Below are 20,160 nucleotides of genomic sequence, written 5' to 3'. Positions count from 1 at the left end.
TATGGCTTTCCATTGGCTATATATACACGGTGACTTTAAATTTCCTAATGTTCATTTAGCTCTGATGTTAAAGACAATAAGAAATAGTAAGAATTTTGTACAATATGTACTGTGAAACTATATATTTTATTGTAGTTTATTAATTTATGTGGACAAGACCTTATGCTAATATTATAATACTCATTTGGCTAAATTAGCTGTGTTTTTTCTCTGGTCATAGATCCTAAATCTCAGCCTTCTTTTAATGCAGGCCATTGGTAACAAGGGAGGATGGAACAAGAAGGATAGATCAGCATATCCATAAATTAAACTAGAAGAGAATAGCTCAAAATAGATTTCCATCAGAGTTATTCAGGACTGTCATTTCTGACTTACCTGTTACTATGAGTGATTATTATATAAAGCAATTGACTTCATCCTCCAAGATGGTGTTGCTTTATTACATCATTATATCCATTGTGTATATACGAGGTACATACTTATTTGCTTTCAAGGTACATTGGGTTATGATGGACACAACTTAAAAATTTGAATTTTCAAACACCATGTAGTACTGCCTGTAATGTTACTAAGCAAAGGAAAATTTGTACTTTTTTGTTTACCTTTCAATGTATAAATAATTTAAATTTACTTCCTCTTCAGTCCATACCAGATTGTTAGAACCTCACAATCCTGGCATGACTTATCATTTATTGAGGTACACGGTGCTTTTTTAAAAAAAAACACACACACACACACACATCAAAACTTTTGAGAATTACAAATTACATTACACATACACAACTTCTATCAATTCTCTCTCGGTCAAAACATAGCCAGCTGCTTCTGAGATGATATCAAGTGGCAATTAAAATAGCACCAATAATGTTACATTCCAGTTAGGTACAGAAAATATTTTATCTGGAAAAAGCAAGAAGTATATTTAGATGGCTGGGATTTATGTTCCACATTAAAAGAACAGATGCCCTGAAAGATTAATCTTCGGTGCCATCATGTCTCTTTGTGCAGAATGTTGGACACGATGGGGCCTGTGTCGGCCAAGATGCCTTCCTTGTCCAACTTGAGTCCTGTAAACAGCAGCCTCCAAATACCTTCTGCAGAACATTAGTTCTGTAGAATACTAATAGTTACTCTGTCAAAAATGGGTGCTCTGGTCAAATGAGATTTGGAAACACTGTGTTGAAGCTGCACATTTTTCTCTCAATTGAACTGTCAGACCCTTTAATATACTCACACGTATTATGGATCTTCTAGAGTAAATGCCTCACTTCCCCAAATCATTGAACTATAGAACCTGAGCCAGCATAACCATTAACCATTAGGCAGATAAAATACATGTTTGGGACACCAGCACATTGGGGAAGAAAAACCATTAGATAAATATTTAATATTAGTTTAAAGCATCAAGGAAGTTAACATGAGGGAAAAAACTCAGGATTTTGTTGGACTTGTTGCAGTTATTACACTGTCTAATGTGCTTATTTTGGTATGCACGGTGGTTATGAACCTGACTTTTTTCAATGTGAAAGGCCTTTAGTGGAACTGATATGGGATTCTTTCTTTCTTTCTTTTTTTTTTTTTTTTAAGATTTTATTTATTCATGAGAGACAGAGAGAGGTAGAGACACAGGCAGAGGGAGAAGCAGGCTCCATGCAGGGAGCCTGATGCGGGACTCAATCGCAGGTCTCCAGGATCACACCCTGGGGTTAAGATGGCACTAAACTGCTGAGTCACCAGAGCTGCCTTTTTTTTTTTTTTTTTTTTTTTTTTTTTTTTTTTTTTTTTAAGATGCATCTACTGGGGTAATGTTGCTTGGAACTCACTTAGAGAATTGCTATTTTATTTTATTTATTTTTTTTCTTTTTTTTTAATTTATTTTTTATTGGTGTTCAATTTACTAACATACAGAATAACCCCCAGTGCCCGTCACCCATTCACTCCCACCCCCCGCCCTCCTCCCCTTCTACCACCCCTAGTTCGTTTCCCAGAGTTAGCAGTCTTTAAATCCCGTTTGTCATTTGTCATTATTCCCGTCTAAGTTCACTGTAATATTTTTCCTTCTGGGAACCTTCTGGCACCACCAGCTCATGGGATAACTATGGGTTTGATATGGCTGCCTCAGGATTCTGTGGGTAAGGAAGGACCCAGCTACCTCCTCCAATCATACCAGGGCCAAAGATCACTTTTGGAGGACACAGTGACACTGAAGATGTCTTCTGCTTCGAGCGTTGGAGGCAGTGGACCCAGGTGACCTGCTTTAACCCAACTCTCCTCTCCCTGAGCGGACAAGGATTTTGCCTGGCACTGGCATCAACACATGGTGTTAGGACCAAACCAAGACAAAATGGCAAAGCAGATGGCTTATTATTATTATTTTTTAGCAGCCTCTTTCCATGTCTTTTTTTTCTTTCATCTCCTCATCTGAGTGCTCTTTGGGACCCCACAGGCAGCTTTTTCTCTAATTCAGATCCTTCCCCTGCAACAGACCACTTCTCTACCGCTTTGAAATTACCTCCCAGATTGGCCACAGCGTTCATGTGCGCTCTCTCCAAATATTTAACTAAATAACAGTGAGTGAGTTTTTTCAATGGCTTTATTACCTGAAAAGAAAAAGAACTGGAGCAGAGATGGCATAATAGAAGGAAGAACCATACATGACTTAACAAAACAGAGTTAAAACCAAAGTGACTTGGGAGAGATGTGCTAAAGACAAGGAAGGCAGTCTGCCCTGTAAAACCCCCCAGAAAAAAACAAAACCTTAAGATATTTACCAGGAATTACACGGAACTAAAACCAGGGGGAAAAAATAAAAAAATAAAAAAAATAAAACCAGGGGGATTGGTCAAAAACAGAGTCCTGTAGATCTTTCAAGTTCATTACTATCTTTACCCCAGAAATCTAGAAGTCGATGGGCACTGTTTCTCCCCCCAAGGTGAAAGGATTACTCTCTAGAAAACCTTAAAGAACCTCAGAGGGGAATGTCCTACAGATATTCATAAATTAAATAATGACTCATAAATTAAATAATGGTAATGGAAAGCCTGACTTATTTTTATAAGTTGAATATAATGAAGTCAGTTAAACCAGGTCTTCACAAACTTAAATATGCATATGAGTCCCTCACATCTCACTAAAATGCAGATTCTAATTCATTCATTCTGGGATGTGACCTGAGTTTTGCATTTCTAATACTTCCGCATTTCTGCTGGATGGAGAACCAAACTTTGAGTGAAAAGGCACTAGAAACAAGTATATATATGCTGGGAGTAACCAGTTTGCTGCATCCGTTTAAATACAGGGAGAGAGAGAAGTTACCAGCTATTTGAAGGAAGCTTCCTACATAAAATAGACCCAACATAAGAAAAAGGAACATGAAGGATCTGGAGAAACTGTTATGTACAGAAGAAAATACTCTTCAAAAGGGTGAAAAATATAAACCCCCTCTACATATCATCATAGAAATATGAAGTTTAGTTATGAAACTAAAATAAGAGTCTAGGGAAAAATAAAAATCAGCAAGCAAGAAAGGACTTTTAGAAACTTAAAATATATGAGAAAAATATTATTAGAAGAGTTGGAAAATAAAACCAAGATTATCTCCTAAAATGTACTGTCCATACATGCATCTGTATGCATGCATATGCACACACCCCTGCAAAAGATTGAAAATAAGAAAGAATGGCTTAAAAATTAAAAATCAATCCAAGAGAGCAAACACCTGAAAAATGGTAGTTTTAGCCAAAGAAAGATAGAAAAATATTATGAAGAAAATTATATAAGAAAAAATATTGGAACTTCAGGAATGAGTCTCCAGATGGAAAAGGCCCACTGAATAAGATCTACTTCAAGACACATCAATATGATGTACACCAAGGATGCAAAGTCAACCTCAGAATCTAAAAAGTAGTATAATGATGTCATAAAAATCCAGATATGGGAATCCTTGGGTGGCTCAGCGGTTTAGCGCCTACCTTTGGCCCAGGGCGCAATCCTGAAGACTCAGGATCGGGTCCCGCATTGGGCTCCGGGCATGGGGCCTGATTCTCCCTCTGCCTGTATCTCTGCCTCTCTCTCTCTCTCTTTCTCTCTCTCTGTCTATCATGAATAAATAAATAAAATCTTTTTTAAAAATCCAGATAAAAAATTATTTCCAGGCTAGAATTCTATATCCAGATCAAATGGTCCTTATGACAGTATAAAGACATACTTAGATACAGTGACTAAATAATTTAGTATCTGCTATGTATATATTTATACGAAATTTACAAAGGACATGCTATTGTCAAATGAGGTATGAAGACACCAAAAAAGTAAAAAGACATGGGATCCAGGGGAAAGGTAGCTCATTAAATGGTACTGACAAAATTTAACTCTGAGATAATGAGAAAGAAGAGTCCCAAGTGGACAGATGTACAGCAAGCCCAGAAAGCAACAGGTTGAACTGGATCCAAGGAATCAAGGACTCTACATGAAGGATCTCTAAGGGAGAAAAATAAAAGTAACATACTTGAATATATAAAAACTAATAAGAGATGTGGTGAATATTTCATACTTCTGAGAAAAGTATCAAAAGCACATTAGGAAAAAGAAATAGGTTTATCAATGGTAACAAATGTACCACTGTAGCAGGGGGATATTACTAATACAGGAGGGGAAGTGGGAAGTGGGACATTTCTGTATCTTCCTCTCTGTTTTGCTGGGAACTTTAAATTACTCTAAATGAAGTCCTCGGGACACCTGGGTTGCTCAGTGGTTGAGCGTTTGCCTTCAGCTCAGGGTGTGATCCTCGTGTCCTGGGATTGTGTCCCACATCAGGCTTCCTGCATGGAGTCTGATTCTCCCTCTACCTATGTCTCTGCCCTCTCTCTCTCTCTCTTTCATAAATAAATAAAATCTTTTAAAAAAATAAATGAAGTCCTAACTTTTTTTAAAAAAATGAAAATTAAGTAATAATTCTAGGAAAAATGATGAGATGTACCAGATTGGAGAAATATTTGTAGTAAATATTTGTACTTGTTTTGCAGTGAATAACACCTGCAAAGTCAGTCATAATGTTTTCACTGACTAGTTGTTTGGCAAAAAATAAATTTGTAACTACATAGGAAGAGGGTGGAGAGACCGTATGGGTGAGTGGAGTATTTTCAAGTTAAAACATCATCCACCATGGCCAGAAGTAAATAGATCATCTGTAAAATTAATGAATCAAGAAATAATGGCATAAGTCCATTAATTAGAAACATAGAAATAAATACTATAAACAATAGCAGTAGAGTTGATGGAGTTGCATCCAGGAAGCAAGACTAAGGGGTGGGATGTTAGACGGAAACTTTTATTTTTCAGTTTGAGACCGCGAGAGGTATTTTTAAAACTACATGAACTCATTACTGTGATAATAATGTAGTTAATTTAAAAATAAGCAAGCAAGGTGAGGGCCATAAGGAATGCTATATTTCTGCTGTGATGAAGGTGGAGTCTTCAGTGAAGCTGGTTGGAAGGGAGTCCCCATTTCTCAGCCACACTTGCTGGAAGTTATCTGGGGGGGTAATGAATGATGATAAGTGCTGACTGACTTGCCCCGCACCCCCCAAGAGAACATATGAGATCTCTGAGGGGGAGCTAGCTATAGGGAGAAGAGTCCTGTTCTTGGCTATGCCCAACTGGAACAGCGTTCCTCTTTTTAACCTGAGTTGGGAGGTCTTCATTCAAATAGCAGCTCATCATTCTTACTGAGTTTCAGTATCTTTTCTTTAGGAAATCTTTCTTCCTCTCTTGTACACTCCTAGAACCATTTACAGAGCTTCAAAGGTTGTCTTTTAAAAATAGTTTTCACCAGTTTTACTGAGGGGGCAGGTCCTCAAAGCTCCATGGGCTGTTCTACTAGAAGTGATTTTCTCACAAGCTTTTGATTTTATACCATCCTCTCAACTTCTCTTAGATTCAGTTATCTTTTCTTTAAAACCAAGAATAATAATATTCAATTTCAAAGGTTTTTGGTAGTGTTAAAGTCTACATATCAAATACTTATTCAAACATACTATTAGTCATATGGAATGCATTTTTTTAAAGACTTATTTATTTTAGAGAGAGAAAGAAAGTGTGTGTGAGCAATGGGGGAGGGAGGCAGAAGGAGAGAATCTTCAGGCAGAGTCTCCACTGAGCATGAAGCTTAACACACCGCTGGATCTCACGACCCATGAGATCATGAGTGAGCTGAAACCAAGAGTCAGGGTGCAGGTGTCCCGGTGTTTCATTGCATCTGTATCTTTGGGGTAAATCCCCAGCGGTGCAATTGCTGGGTCATAGGGCAGATCTATTTTTAACTCTTTGAGGAACCTCCACACAGTTTTCCAGAGTGGCTGCACCAGTTCACATTCCCACCAACAGTGCAGGAGGGTTCCCTTTTCTCCAGATCCTCTCCAACATTTGTTGTTTCCTGCCTTGTTAATTTTCCCCATTCTCACCGGTGTGAGGTGGTATCGCATTGTGGTTTTGATTTGTATTTCCCTGATGGCAAGTGATGCGGAGCTTGTTGGCCATGTCTATGTCTTCCTCTGTGAGATTTCTGTTCATGTCTTTTGCCCATTTCATGATTGGATTGTTTGTTTCTTTGCTGTTGAGTTTAATAAGTTCTTTATAGACCTTGGAAACTAGCCCTTTATCTGATGTGTCATTTGCAAGTATCTTCTCCCATTCTGTAGGTTGTCTTTGAGTTATAGCAGCAATGTCCACAATAGCCAAACTGTGGAAGGAGCCTCGGTGTCCATCAAAAGATGAATGGATAAAGAAGATGTGGTTTATGTATACAATGGAATAATACTCAGCCATTAGAAACGACAAATACCCACCATTTGCTTCGACGTGTATGGAACTGGAGGGTATTATGCTGAGTGAAATCAGTCAATCAAAGAAGGACAAACATATTATCTCATTCATTTGAGGAATATAAAAAATAGTGAAAGGGAATAAAGGGGAAGGGAGAAAAAATGAGTGGGAAATATCAGAAAGGGAGACGGAACATGAGAGACTCCTAACTCTGGGAAACGAACTAAGAGTGGTGGAAGGGGAGGTGGGCAGGGGGTGGGGGTGACTGGGTGACGGGCACTGAGGTGGGCACTTGACGGGATGAGCACTGGGTGTTATTCTATATGTTGGCAAATTGAACACCAATAAAAAATAAATTTATAAAAAAAAATGAAACCAAGAGTCAGAGCCTGACTGACTGAGCCACTCAGATGCCCTGGAATGCATTTTTGCGAAGAGTAACTATTACCATCTTTATTAAAAAGTGATCATGTGTTCTGTAGTCATTTATTCACTCAAATTTTCCTCAAATACAGCTACGTATGCTATTCAGATGATAGAAATTTTGGCCAAATCAAAGGAGATGACTTCATCAGGCTTTTAATCTATGGGAAGAGAGAAGTTAACAAATTCATACGTAAAATAATGTCAGGAAGTGCTAAGCGTGATAAAGAATGATAAAATAGGTATAGTAACTAGAAAGTGTTGGGGCTACCAGATATAAGGACTTCCAAGTAGGCTGTTTTCTCTATATACATATCAAGCTAATCTAAAATTTCCAAATATTGGCATCTGAATGGCTTTTGTCTTCAGAAGTAGAGCAAAAATCTTTTGTTGATTCCTAATTTTCAGTCTTGGATTTAGAAAGTATGAAAACATACATACACTACTTAATATAATACTTGTTAGATATTGCTCCTACTCTTATAATTTCAAACCTATCTTAAAGTGGTGGAGACAGGTGAATAGGCTCTTTTGGTCACTTCTATTTCTGTACTCGTAGGACATAGACACATTCTATATATATGAATGGGAATTCAGAGAGTAAGGGAGAGATATTACACTACAGATCCTATAAATCCTAAAATATTCCTGGAGTTAAAAGTATTATAGATGTTAGAATTTATGATTCTCATGAAAACTTTTAAAAAGAGAGGGGAATATAAAAATGTAATATAAGTGACTACTTAGGAGAACTAATTACTAAATTGGTTTCTCTGTGTTAGTACACTCTCGGAAGAGACAATATCCCTTAGATTATTCATATCTAAATCACAAACACAGAGACTCTCGTAATATCCGACATTATGAGAGGGTGTGCCATTGTTATTAAGACATATGCCCAGGAGACGCCTGGGTGGCTCAGTGGTTGAGCTTCTGCCTTTGGCTCAGGTCATGATCCTGGGTCCTGGGATTGAGTCCCATATGGGGTTCCCCGCAGGGAGTCTGCTTTTCCCCCTGGCTGTGAATCTGCATCTCTCTTTCTCTGTCTCCCATGAATAAATTAATTAAAAAATAAAATCTTAATAAAGATACATGCCCTGTCCTCAAGGAGCCTGTATTATAGTAGAACAAATAAAACAAATACAGAAATAATAATGTAAAGTTCATATCTCCAGGCCACCAGCACAGGAGTAGTGTTAAAATGAAGTTAGGACTGTAGAAGCTCCAGGTAATCAAAGGGGCAACAATGGTTTATTTCCCGGTTGTCTTCTACAGTCTTGTTTTACTCCTGGTTGCCCCGGCACCTCTCAGAGAATGAGGTGTTGCTGGAATAGTTCACAACCTGCTGTTCAACTGCTAATTCCCCCTGTGCATCAGTGAAATTGGGCACCGGGAATAGGATGCTGCTCCCTGCTTGCTCTTCCCTTGCCTTGGGCAGGAAATTGTACGCAAGGAACTTGTGCAGAGTGCAGAGCAAGTAGGCAAGTTTTTGTGTTACTAGAAAAAACTAGGGAGTTTCATTGCAAGGCTGCTCTTTCCTCTGAGACAGCTGCTGTGCTCCACAAAGCCATTACCATAATTCACAGCTGGCTACTGGCTACCATCATGCTTTGACTTTTCGTTGCAAGAGCCCCCTGACAAATGGTGTTTTTTACTGCTTGAAAATAGCTTATTTCCTTCTCTCTGTATAGCTTTAGGAAGTTCTGGGCTGTAGATTCCAAACTTACCTCTAATTCTTGAGAAATTATCAACGCTATTGGCTCTTCAATTACTGACCATGACCAACTGAAAATTCTCTCTTCCCCTTTTCTAGAAGTCTCTTAGAACTATATCCATTAAAAACACAGATTACTCTTTCTGAGTCTCTCCTCTCCCTGGGGCAACTTCCATTTATAATCAAGCAGTCTCTTTCCCCAGGGCTATCAGTAGATTTATTGTAAGAATTTTGGAAAGGACAGAATTGATCTGAAATACAATTGGGAGATACCCTTCTGCCAGATCCCTATGGCAGAACTCAGTGCCCAATTGGATGTGAGTCATAGAAGATTGGAAGGAGTTAGGGCAGGCTGCTGGATCCTGGTAGAGACCAGTAGTAGAAGACAAATGATAGAGATTCAAGAGGATGGGGAGCTAGTGAGTCAACAGGCTTTAGTAACCCCTAAGATTATGTTTTCAAACACATGATGTCTGTCCAGCTTGAAAAGGGCAGAGTAGTAGAGAGACATTTGAACAGGACATGTCTGGAAAGGAGCAATGTATAGACACGAAAGAAAGATGACCATGGCCTGGATCAGTCCTATCCATGTGTGCCACCCTAGACCTGTGCCAAAACTTTCACTCAAGTGATAACAATCAAGAGTCCAGGCCAGAAGTGCCTTCTTATGTTGATGTAATACTGTTATTTGAATATAGGTCCATGAGCCTTTGCTCTTGAAGAGTTGAAACAGCAGGTAGAACACAAATGACAAGTGGGAGCTAGAACTGAGGGATATATGATCTGAGAAAGAGACAGCGAAGTTTAACATTTCAGAGATGGAGCAGCTCTGGATTGTTGAAAGACTGCCCAGGGGAAGGGCAGCGGCCTGGGTGGCTTAGTCAGTTAAGCATCTGCCTTTGGCTCAAGTCATGATCTCAGGGTCTTGGGATCGAGCCCCGTGTTGGGCTCCCTGCTCAGAAGGGAGTCTGCTTCTCCTCTGCCCTCCCCTTGCTCATGCTCTCTCTCTCAAATAAATAAAATAAAAATCTTAAAAAAAAAAAAAAAAAAAAAAAAAAGACTGGCCTGGAAGTAAAGGACATTGGAAATGTAGGACATCAAGAAATTGTGTGCCTAATGAATTGATTGGGTAGGGCTTTCTCATGGGGGTTTGTATTAAACAAAAAGAAATAGCCAAGGATTATAAATAAAGCAGGTGATTGAAAATCTGTCTTATAATGGTAACTAGGGTAAAGGGAGTGCAGTAAACTAGGGTGAAGATAAAAAGGGTATGATATCCTACCCCAGCCCTGTCTATAGAACTGTCCACAGTGATGGAAATGCTTTATGTTTACACTAATCAAATAATAGCCAGCAGCCACGTGTGATATTGAGCACTTGAATAGGACTAGTTTAACTGAAGAACTGGATTTTTAATGCTATTTAATTTAATTTTAATTAAGTTTAATTTACATAACTGCATTAGGCTAATGGCTATCACTGGACATTGCGATTTGGAAGAACAGTGGACTAAAAACCATAAGGGCAACGTACTGTATTGCTGATCTTACCACCAAACTGGAGCACAGAATACCAGTGAACCCACAGCGTCTTCCACTTGGCTTTCCAGGCATCTGACTATCTCCCCTACTCCTTTAAGGGTACAATAGCGTGGAGACCAAAGAGTAAGTCATTTTTAGGGAGCAGAGAGTGATATATTGTGGATAATTATAGCTCTTGTTAACTAGGTACAGTTGATAAATATGTGCTTTTGTAATCTTTATTGTGCTATTTTTTCCCACCACAATGTCTTTTAAGCTTCTCTTTCTACAACAGAAATTTCCGAAGTTTGGTCCATGAAAATGGGGTGTGGGGGGAGTCCCAGGATCCTTTTAGGGAGATCAAGACCATTTCCAAAATAGACTTTGACACTACTTGCCTTTCTTCACCGTGCTAATGTTTGCAATGATGTTACAAAAGATTTTAAATAAAATGATAGACACACTTGGCACCAATCAAAGCATTGGCACCAAACTATACAAGTAATTACTATCTTTTTCACTGCCAACACTTGAAGTGAGACAGAGAGAACAAATTTTACATAGGAATATCTTTAATAAAGCAGTAAGATTATTATTTTCATTAAATCATGACTCCTCCTTACTCAACTTTTAAACATCCTATGTGGCAAAAAGGGAAGTACATATAGAGCAATTATCCTAGATGCTGAAATACAATGGTTATCCCAGAAGCATTGTGTAGTTGTTTGAGTTTTGAGATAAACCAGCCATATTTTTTTATGAAAATGCATTTAAAAGAATAAATGAGGGATCCCTGGGTGGCACAGTGGTTTAGCTCCTGTCTTTGGCCCAGGGCGCGATCCTGGAGACCTGGGATCGAATCCCACGTCGGGCTCCCGGTGCATGGAGCCTGCTTCTCCCTCTGCCTGTGTCTCTGCCTCTCTCTCTCTCTCTCTCTGTGACTATCATAAATAAATAAAATTAAAAAAAAAGAATAAATGAAAATTATTCAGAATTGGATATTTTCTGACCTTCTCTGGAAAATGAGCAAAGTGAACTTATCATTTCAAGGAAAAAATGGATAGTATATGCTACCAATGATAAATTTGAAATTTGACATGACAGTTGGAATTCTGAAAAATTTTTATTTGCTACTGTAGGCTTCACCATTTCTCAGCACTTAAAAGACAGTTCTGATAATGAATGGGATGTTTTTATGTTGTATAATGAAAGGTGTCAGAAACTGAACGTTCTGCATAAGTCTATGAATGAAGATTTTTCACATGACCAGTGCACAGTGGTTCATGTAAAATAGCAAAGGGCAAGACAGGCCAGTGTCTTTTAATAAAACAATGAGAATAATCCATTGGTATGGTTTCAGATTGAACCTTACAACTAACCTGTAAGAGTTTACCACATGTTGAGTGTTAGTATATAATATCAAAGAATGATAGTCTCAATTATCTGATAAGGCTATTAAAATTATCTTCCCTTGTACAATATATACATTTGTGATGTAGGAATTTATTTATTTATTTATTTATTTATTTATTTATTTATTTATTGATGTAGGAATTTCTTTACATACTTTAATCAAAACACTCTGCAATAGATTTAATGCAGAGCAGATTTGAGAAGCCAGCTATAATATTCTTTTAAGTCATATGTGAGATTTGCAAAATTGTAAAACAATGATATTCTGACTTTTTTGGAAAAATGTGGCTATTTCCTATAGACAAATATTTTATGTGAACAGGTAATGGGTTTTTATGGTTATTTGTAAATCAAATTAAAATACTTTATAAATTTCTTTTTCAAAGTATAGTATGAAAATAGAGTTAAAACTCAGTTAAACAGCAGCTCTTTGGAATCTTCATGTACTTTTAAGAACATAAAGAACATGAGATAAAGTTTGAAAACTGCTGGTCTAAAAAAATCTGATTGATTATTCCAGAACCTGATTCAAACTTCAGTCTTAAGAAACATTTTCTATAGCTCCCTAGCCTCTCACTCCCTCCCTGTTTCTATGTTTGTATAGAATTTATATAATACAAGCATATAAGACATGCCTTTGCACATGTGTATTTTGTGTGCGTGAGAGACAAAGACAAATAAACTCATACACAGGTATAATCAAGCAATGGCTTTTCATATAAAGTGCAGACAATGGTACATCTATGGACAAAGACAAAGGATCAAGTGGGTAGGGAAAATAAAAATTAAAAGAAAAATGCAGGACAACAAAGCAAGAATACCTGCTTGGTTTTAAAAATACTGTTTGTGAAAAAGAACCAAAATAAAATAATTAATCTTAGAAAGCAGTGACTGTGTTTCTCTGTCTATATTGAGAGAGGTTAGAAGTGAGAAAGATTTAGTATTGGTGAAATGACAACTAAGAACAATGAGAGAAATCATGTTAATGACCTTATCCTTTCAAAACAAAAAACAAAAATCCAAAAAACAGAAACTCCACCACCTACTAAAAGAAAAAGATGGGAGGGGAACTTGGAATCATGGCCACACAACCACCCTGGCTAGGAAACCAATAGAGATGAAATAAAATATTTATAGCATGATGGAGGGAGTATGGCCATGGTGAGTAAGTTCGGATGTTTGCTAGAACCTCTCTGACCTTTCTCTGACTTTCTCTTGCAGAACAGGGCAGAGAAAGCTACTGAGAGTCAAAGTCAAGTTAAGAACCAACAGAAACAAAGCCATGGAAAAGGGAGCCATGGAGAAGGGAGCCACAGAAAAGGGCAGGCGTGGGACTCTGCTATGAAGAAATTTTAAAGAGAGGTTGGTTTGTTGGCTTTATTTGGCTGTACTTTTGTGTTTTGTTTTGTTTCCATTTGGCTATACATTAGGCATAAAGCAAATTACCTGAATAACTCTGGCAAATAATAGGTGTGTATTATAATTTTTGAGGTCTAGCTAATGTCTAATTTAGTTAAGACTAATGAACAACTTTACTAATTATTATTCTAATTATAATGCTTTTATGAGGATAAGGAGTACTCAGGGTAAAACAAACCCTCTGCCTTAGTTCTAAGAAAACGATATTTGAGGCTGGCATGTTGTGGGATCTCTTTCAGTAGCAATCATCCTGATGTGCCAATTGGTGAGGGTTTAGCAGTTCATGCAAGTAAGATATAGTCTGTATAGCAGTTATAAACTGGATCTCATAAATTAAGTATCATGTTCTTTTTGCTTCTTTGGAAAATTAACCAGTGTTCGACCTTAGTCCTGTGACCCAAAAAGGAGTTAACAAACTGGTTTGTGTACTTCCGGCAATAGAGACTTTTGGTTCCTTTTCCGGTTAGCTCTTCTATCCTCCAGTGAGCTTTCCTTGATTTCCCAAGTCTAGCTAGATGCCTTTCTCCTGGACTCACATAACACACTATGTCAACCTCCCTCTTGGAATATATCATATCTATATCTATATCATCTGTATCTATATCTATATCACCTATATCTATCAATATCTATATCTATATCTATATCTATATATATATCTATATCTATATCTATATCTATCTATCTAAAACTCATTCACTTGTTTGCATCTCTCAGACAAAAAAATTCCTAAAGGGGAAGATATGTATTTTATGTATAATATCATTCTCAGAGCCAGACAAGCACCAAGGAAATGCTATATAATTTGTAAATATTTTTGATCAACTTGAACACACACACACAAAAAAGAAAGTATGAAAACAAGTCACAATGGCTTTAAGCCTAAGGTGGTCTTTCCAAGCTAAATAAAGGGCAAGGTAACATACAGGAAAGGGCTTCAGCACTTACATTTGCACATGCAAACCCTGTAGCTCTTTAGTGTGGCTGCAGGAGGTTCTGAATGAAGTATTACACAGACAACTAGCACATCCATGCTCCTTTATGATGTAAGCATCTGGGGTCACATGTTTTCTTACATACACTCACAATTTTTGCTGAAATATTTGAAGTATTTTATGTCACCTTCATCGTATTGGGGACCTTCTACTAGTCAGAGAATCTGTAAGACCATAGTGAATTGTCATGCACTTCTCTGGATATGTATTTAAATTAGAAAAAATATTCACCAAATTCTATCTTTAAAATGTTCAGATATTTATTGTATTTTTATTTTTTTAAAGATTTATTTATTTTAGAGAGAGAGAGAGAGCATGAGCGGGAGGGGCAGAAGGAGAAGGAGAGAGGATCTCAAGCAGACTCCTGAGTGCAGAGCCTGATGCAAGGCTCAATCTCATGACCCTGAGATCATGACCTGAGCTGAAACTAAGAGTGGGTCACTTAACTGACTCTGCCACCCAGGGGTCCCTAAGGTATGTACAGATAATTTTAAATGATGCTTTTGAATATGCATTACATGCAGTTAGCTCATCACTCAAAGGTTGTAGAAGAATATGCATAATAGAAGAAGTCTTCTTCCTTTTCACATTGCCCAGGCACTTAACTCAATACACTCAAGGCAAATACTGATGGAGATTTTTATAGATCATTTGTAAAATGGGAAATTAAGTTAGGTAGAATATATTTTTAAAGTAAGTTCTCACCTGACCCTTCATTTTGGCTTACTTTCTCTTGTTATTGGATCCTGTAATATCAGATCATTTTTCTTACAATACATATCACATCCACAACTTAGTATATAGTATCTATCTTTTCTGCTGGATGGTAGTTTTCATAAAGGAAGGGGAAAATGTGTGCATCTTATTTCCAGGTGTACTCTTACCCTTACACTGCCTTTCAAAAGTCTGATAGGTACTGAAGTCTGGGTGAATGAATGGGAAATGAATAAGTGTGGGTTAATCTATGTAACCAATCAAAAAAATAGAAAGAGAGAGAAAACCAGAACTAGGTCTTTCAAAAAGAGAGAATAAAATTCAAGGAACTGTTTACATAGAGTTGCTGGTGAATCATGGTGAGATAAGGAGGCAAACCAAAGATTAATAACATATGTTGAAAGCATGATTAGTCTGGGAGCAGATGGCACAGAGGGAAGAGGTAGTGATACCAGATGCAAAAATTGGAGAGTAAGAGGAGTAAAAAGTAAGGGGAGCTAGAATAATGGCCATCAGTGGTTGGGGCACAGAGGGAGGGGCTGTTCTGCATGGGCTAAGGAGATGCAGCCACTGCTAAGGATGTTGCCACAATGTCTAACCATCCTGTAGGAAAGGAAAAAAGACTCCCATTTCTTACTCTTGCTTCCCTGTTTTCAACTTTGCCTAAACCTGCAGAGAAGCCAGTTGGCAAGAGAAGCTAGGTGGCAGAAAAATGGTGTAACCTGTGATGAAGAACAGAGTGAGGGTGAAGAAAAGCACAGAAAAAGGATTAGTGAAGTAACAAATACCCAGTGCAATTGACCCTATAAATACCTGGTGGACTGATTTCCAGCAGAGCGAGCCTGTGGCCAGTGGGACACATACTATTTCAATGTAGATGAATTCAGTATAGATGTCTTCTCTGGCATTATTCATTTTAGGAGAACAAGGATATGTCTTTCAAATATGTCTCTTTCAAAATGAAAGTGTTACAGACACTAAATCTATGAATACTACAAGAGGGCCCAGTGTATGAGAAAACATACTGAGTAATTAATAAAGTTACATACAATAGAGAATCATGATGAGAGTAATCATTTCTCACATGTAGAGTGTGTAAGGCTGCTAGAAACATGAGGAATAGACTAGCAAAAGTATTTTGATACTTATGTGGGAAACATTTATAGCTTCTGGGATGTAAAAATGTGTGATCATAAAAGATCCTGTGTTTTTTCTGACATCAACTTTATGGTCCAAGTAATAGATTTCAGCCATCAGAGAAAACATTCCAGACCCTTTTTTTCATTGTTTCATTATTAAAGAGCTGGAAAGAAAATGAGAAAAACAGTTTGTCAGTTACATAAACATGGAGTGTTTTTAACAAATATTCTCTGATTTTAGAATAAAGAAAATATTATTAATGGCAAGAAATATGTGGCCCAAATATTGGTAAAGATAAAAAAAATGCACCTGTGTGTCTGTATTGTTGATGTAATGTAGCAAAGGAAAGAAGCAAAGGACACAGGTGGTGACTTATTTTTGTCTCTTGGTAAAATCTCCTATGAAAAACAAAGCAAGGCAAGAAAAGTAAAGTATTTGACTTATACTACCCAGGTCATCAAGCAGTGTACTTTAACATTTCTAGGCACCTGATACAAGTTCACTGAGTAAATGATTAATTGGAAATACAAAATATTACAGGTGGAAAATATATGAGGTTCATAACATAAAATGTTGTCATTGTGCAGAAAAATTGAAACCCAGAAAGAATAGAAAGAAACATAGTCAAGTTTATAGAGTCATGACAGATAATGAATGGCGTTCCTGGTTTTGTGTTTTCGTTTTTGTTTTTAACTCTAGCAGTAGCAGGTAAGGCTACTGAATTTATAGTCAGTCAGCCTTGGGATCAATTCAGAACTCTGCTACTTCTTGTGCAGAACTTCCACATTCAGGGGTGCCTGGGTGGCTCAGTTGGTTAAGCGTCTATCTTTGACTCAGATCATGATCTTGAGGTCTTGGGATTGAGCCCTGCATCAGGCTCTCTGCTCAACGGGGAGTCGGCTTCACCCTCTCCCTCCGCCCCTCCCCCTGCTCATGTCTCTGTCTCTCTCTCTCTCTGTCAAATAAATAAATAAAATCTTTTTTTAAAAAAAGAACCTCCACATGCAGTTAAGTTCTTTATTTTTTAATTTTTTTTTATTGATTTATGATAGTCACAGAGAGAGAGAGAGAGAGAGAGAGAGATGCAGAGACATAGGCAGAGGGAGAAGCAGGCTCCATGCACCGGGAGCCCGACGTGGGATTCGATCCCGGGTCTCCAGGATTGCGCCCTGGGCCAAAGGCAGGCGCCAAACCACTGCACCACCCAGGGATCCCAGTTAAGTTCTTTCTGCCTCAGTGTTCGCATCTGTACATAGGAATAAACATTATGGAACTTTAGATGTTTAGAAGGATGGAATGAGCTAATGCATCTAAAGGATTGGGCAGAGTGCATAGCAAGGAACAATGCAGATGAAATCTTTTTCATGTTTTGCTGTACCACAGACTTTTCATCAAGGACTTATCATCCAAGCTTTTGAATTGAAAAGATAGTCTAAATTTCTTTTTTTCTTTTAGAGATTTTATTTATTTATTCATGAGAGATACAGAAAGAGAGAGGCAGAGACATAGGCAGAGGGAGAAGCAGGCTCCATGCAGGAAGCCTGATGTGGGACTCGATCCTGGGATTCCAGGATCATGTCTTGAGCCAAAGGCAGGTGCTCAACTACTGAGCCACCCAGGTGTCCCGATAGTCTAAATTTCTAAGGTGATCTCTAGGGAGCAGGAAGACAGCACTCAAGTTTCCTGTGATATGTTCTTCAGGACCCACTTGAGTATCTTCCCACTATCATTGTGGGTTTTTTTTTAACATTTATTTATTTATTCATGAGAGACACAGAGAGAGAGGCAGACACATAGGCAGAGGGATAAGCAGACTCCCTGCAGGGAGCCGGATGTAGGACTTGATCCCAGGGCTCCAGAATCATGACCTGAGCCAAAGGCAAATGCTCAACCACTGAGCCACCCAAGTGTCCATCATTGTGGTTTTCTTGTCCAAACCAACAGTCTAGATTTATTATTTCCTGATTACATCTTTTCATATATATTATATACATACATATATATGAAAAGATATATATATGCTTTTATTTATTTATTTGAGACAGGGAGAGAGAGCACAAGCAGTGGGGAGAGGGAGAGAGGGAGAAGCAGACTCCTCACTGAGCAAGGAGCCTGATGAGGGGCTCTATGATCCCCAAGACCCCACGATCATGACCTGAGCCAAGGGGAGACACCTAACCGATGAACCACCCAGGTGCCTCTCCTGATTACCTCTATTATCTAAAGCAAACAGGTTACTCAGCAGCAAACTGAACACTGAGATCTTTAGTCCATTTGGACAAAGAACTTTGTAATTAGCCCTTACTTACAGGTGTGGATATAGGGAGCGTGCAGTGAGGAAAACACTTCTGGCTGTATGGTTTTTACAGAGGGGCATGGGTATGAGTGACGGTGTCACATTGATTAACACAAAATTAGCAAGAAAAGGCAGTAAGTATCCACTGAGATGCCTTGTACACACCTGGTGCCCATAAATTTCTGTTTTTAATGAACTAGGTTAAAAGATATGGAGTTGGAATATGTTCCAGGCATGGTTTTTCTGAAGGACATAGGAAACATATCAAGGACTTTGCAAATGCTTAGCATTCAATCAAATACATATATCATATGTATCAATCATATATATATGTATGTGTGTATATATATACATGTGTATTGTATATACACACATTATATATGTGTATTGTGTGTTTATATATATATAGTGTCAGTAGCTAGAATCAAAGCTTTGATAGGAAAGATGTGGGTACATGAGACTAAGGATGGGTATATTGAGGTAGAGGCAGTTGAAATATACTAACTCCGAGATTCCCTCAAGCTCTCTATGCCTGTGGACTTACTCTGTTCTGCCTTTTTAGAGAAAAATGGGCACCCTTGTTCAAAGACATAACTGGTATTTGCCTTTCAGGGCAGTCTTGACCTATTCAGGATTATTCCTCAACTACTCTCCTTGCCACCATACCAATAATTTTGTCAAATCTGAGCATGACTCGAGACGGGAAGAGCTCATTATGTGAAGAGAAGAGAGGACTTTTTTGCCAAAGGAGCTATCAAACCTAGCTAATATAACCTGCCTAATACATGCCAAAATCAATTGGAGACTATGTCTGTGAGTGGAGACTAAAGACCCTGAACCAGAAGGGACAAAAATATAATTGTGGAAATAAGAGAGTTTTCAATTTGAGGCACTAGTTGCATGCCTTAGAAATTAACACCTTGACCCAGGCCTTTGGAGATGATAGTAATGTGCTTCTTGGATGATTCTTAGAAACTTGCAAAACTCAATGGCTCACCTTCAGTGAGTTAGCAGAATAGCTATGGGAGAGTGTGCAAGAATGGGTCTAGAGTCTCAGAAAAGAGCAAGTGCTAGAATGAATCCGCTATGGAAAATTGGAAGAGACTCCAGTTGCAAATGCCAAAGCAATAAAGGATGTGCTGGTGAACACCAGCATTCCTAATTACCTCAATAATGGCTGTCCTCTGTATGACATGATTGACAGTTGACAATTCCATCACTCAGTGAGGATGAGAGAATTCCAGAGTAGCCAAACTCAGGGAGCAGCACTTAATCATCAAAAGCAATGTGGGTGTAATGACCAGAAGGGACATCTCAGTCAAATGGCAGCCTTGAGACATCTTACAGCTGGGTCATCCTTGGAGATGACTCCTAAAACATGATGTACTCAGAGTGTCTGTTTTATATACGTAGCCTTGGTGGTGCAATTCATGTTTAAGAGCTCTTGATGGGACGACACTAGGTCACAGTAGGAGGTCAGTCTTCTTCTGACACTGTTATGGACTGAATGTTTGTGTCCTCCCAGAATTCACAAGCTGAAGCCCTATGCCCCATGGTGATGGTATTTAGAGATGAGGCATTTGGGATCTAATTAGGGTTAGTTAGCTAGATGAGATCATAGATTAGATCTCATAGGGTAGATTAGAGCCCTCATGATGGGATTACTGCTTTTGTAAGAGGAAACCCTAAAGAGGCTCACTCCCT

The 20,160-nt window shown here is 38.2% G+C and overlaps 2 protein-coding genes across 2 annotated transcripts in view; both read left to right on the top strand.

The window, feature by feature from the left end:
* The window catches only part of LOC125752133 (arginine/serine-rich coiled-coil protein 2-like), a 316,143-nt gene extending 302,441 nt beyond the window's left edge, over window positions 1-13,702 (top strand). Inside the window, exon 3 of the transcript XR_007413906.1 lies at window positions 13,114-13,702. The gene's annotated coding sequence lies outside the window, so the exon portion shown is untranslated. The remainder of the gene's footprint in view (window positions 1-13,113) is intronic.
* A 912-nt stretch (window positions 13,703-14,614) lies between these two features.
* The window catches only part of PRR16 (proline rich 16), a 308,319-nt gene continuing 302,773 nt past the window's right edge, over window positions 14,615-20,160 (top strand). Inside the window, exon 1 of the mRNA XM_025432201.3 lies at window positions 14,615-14,780. The gene's annotated coding sequence lies outside the window, so the exon portion shown is untranslated. The remainder of the gene's footprint in view (window positions 14,781-20,160) is intronic.

This window comes from Canis lupus, chromosome 11 (genome assembly GCF_003254725.2).
Source record: "Canis lupus dingo isolate Sandy chromosome 11, ASM325472v2, whole genome shotgun sequence".
NCBI lineage: Eukaryota > Metazoa > Chordata > Mammalia > Carnivora > Canidae > Canis > Canis lupus.
Note: the sequence above shows the minus strand (reverse complement) of the source record. Positions and strands in the feature narration are given on the sequence as shown.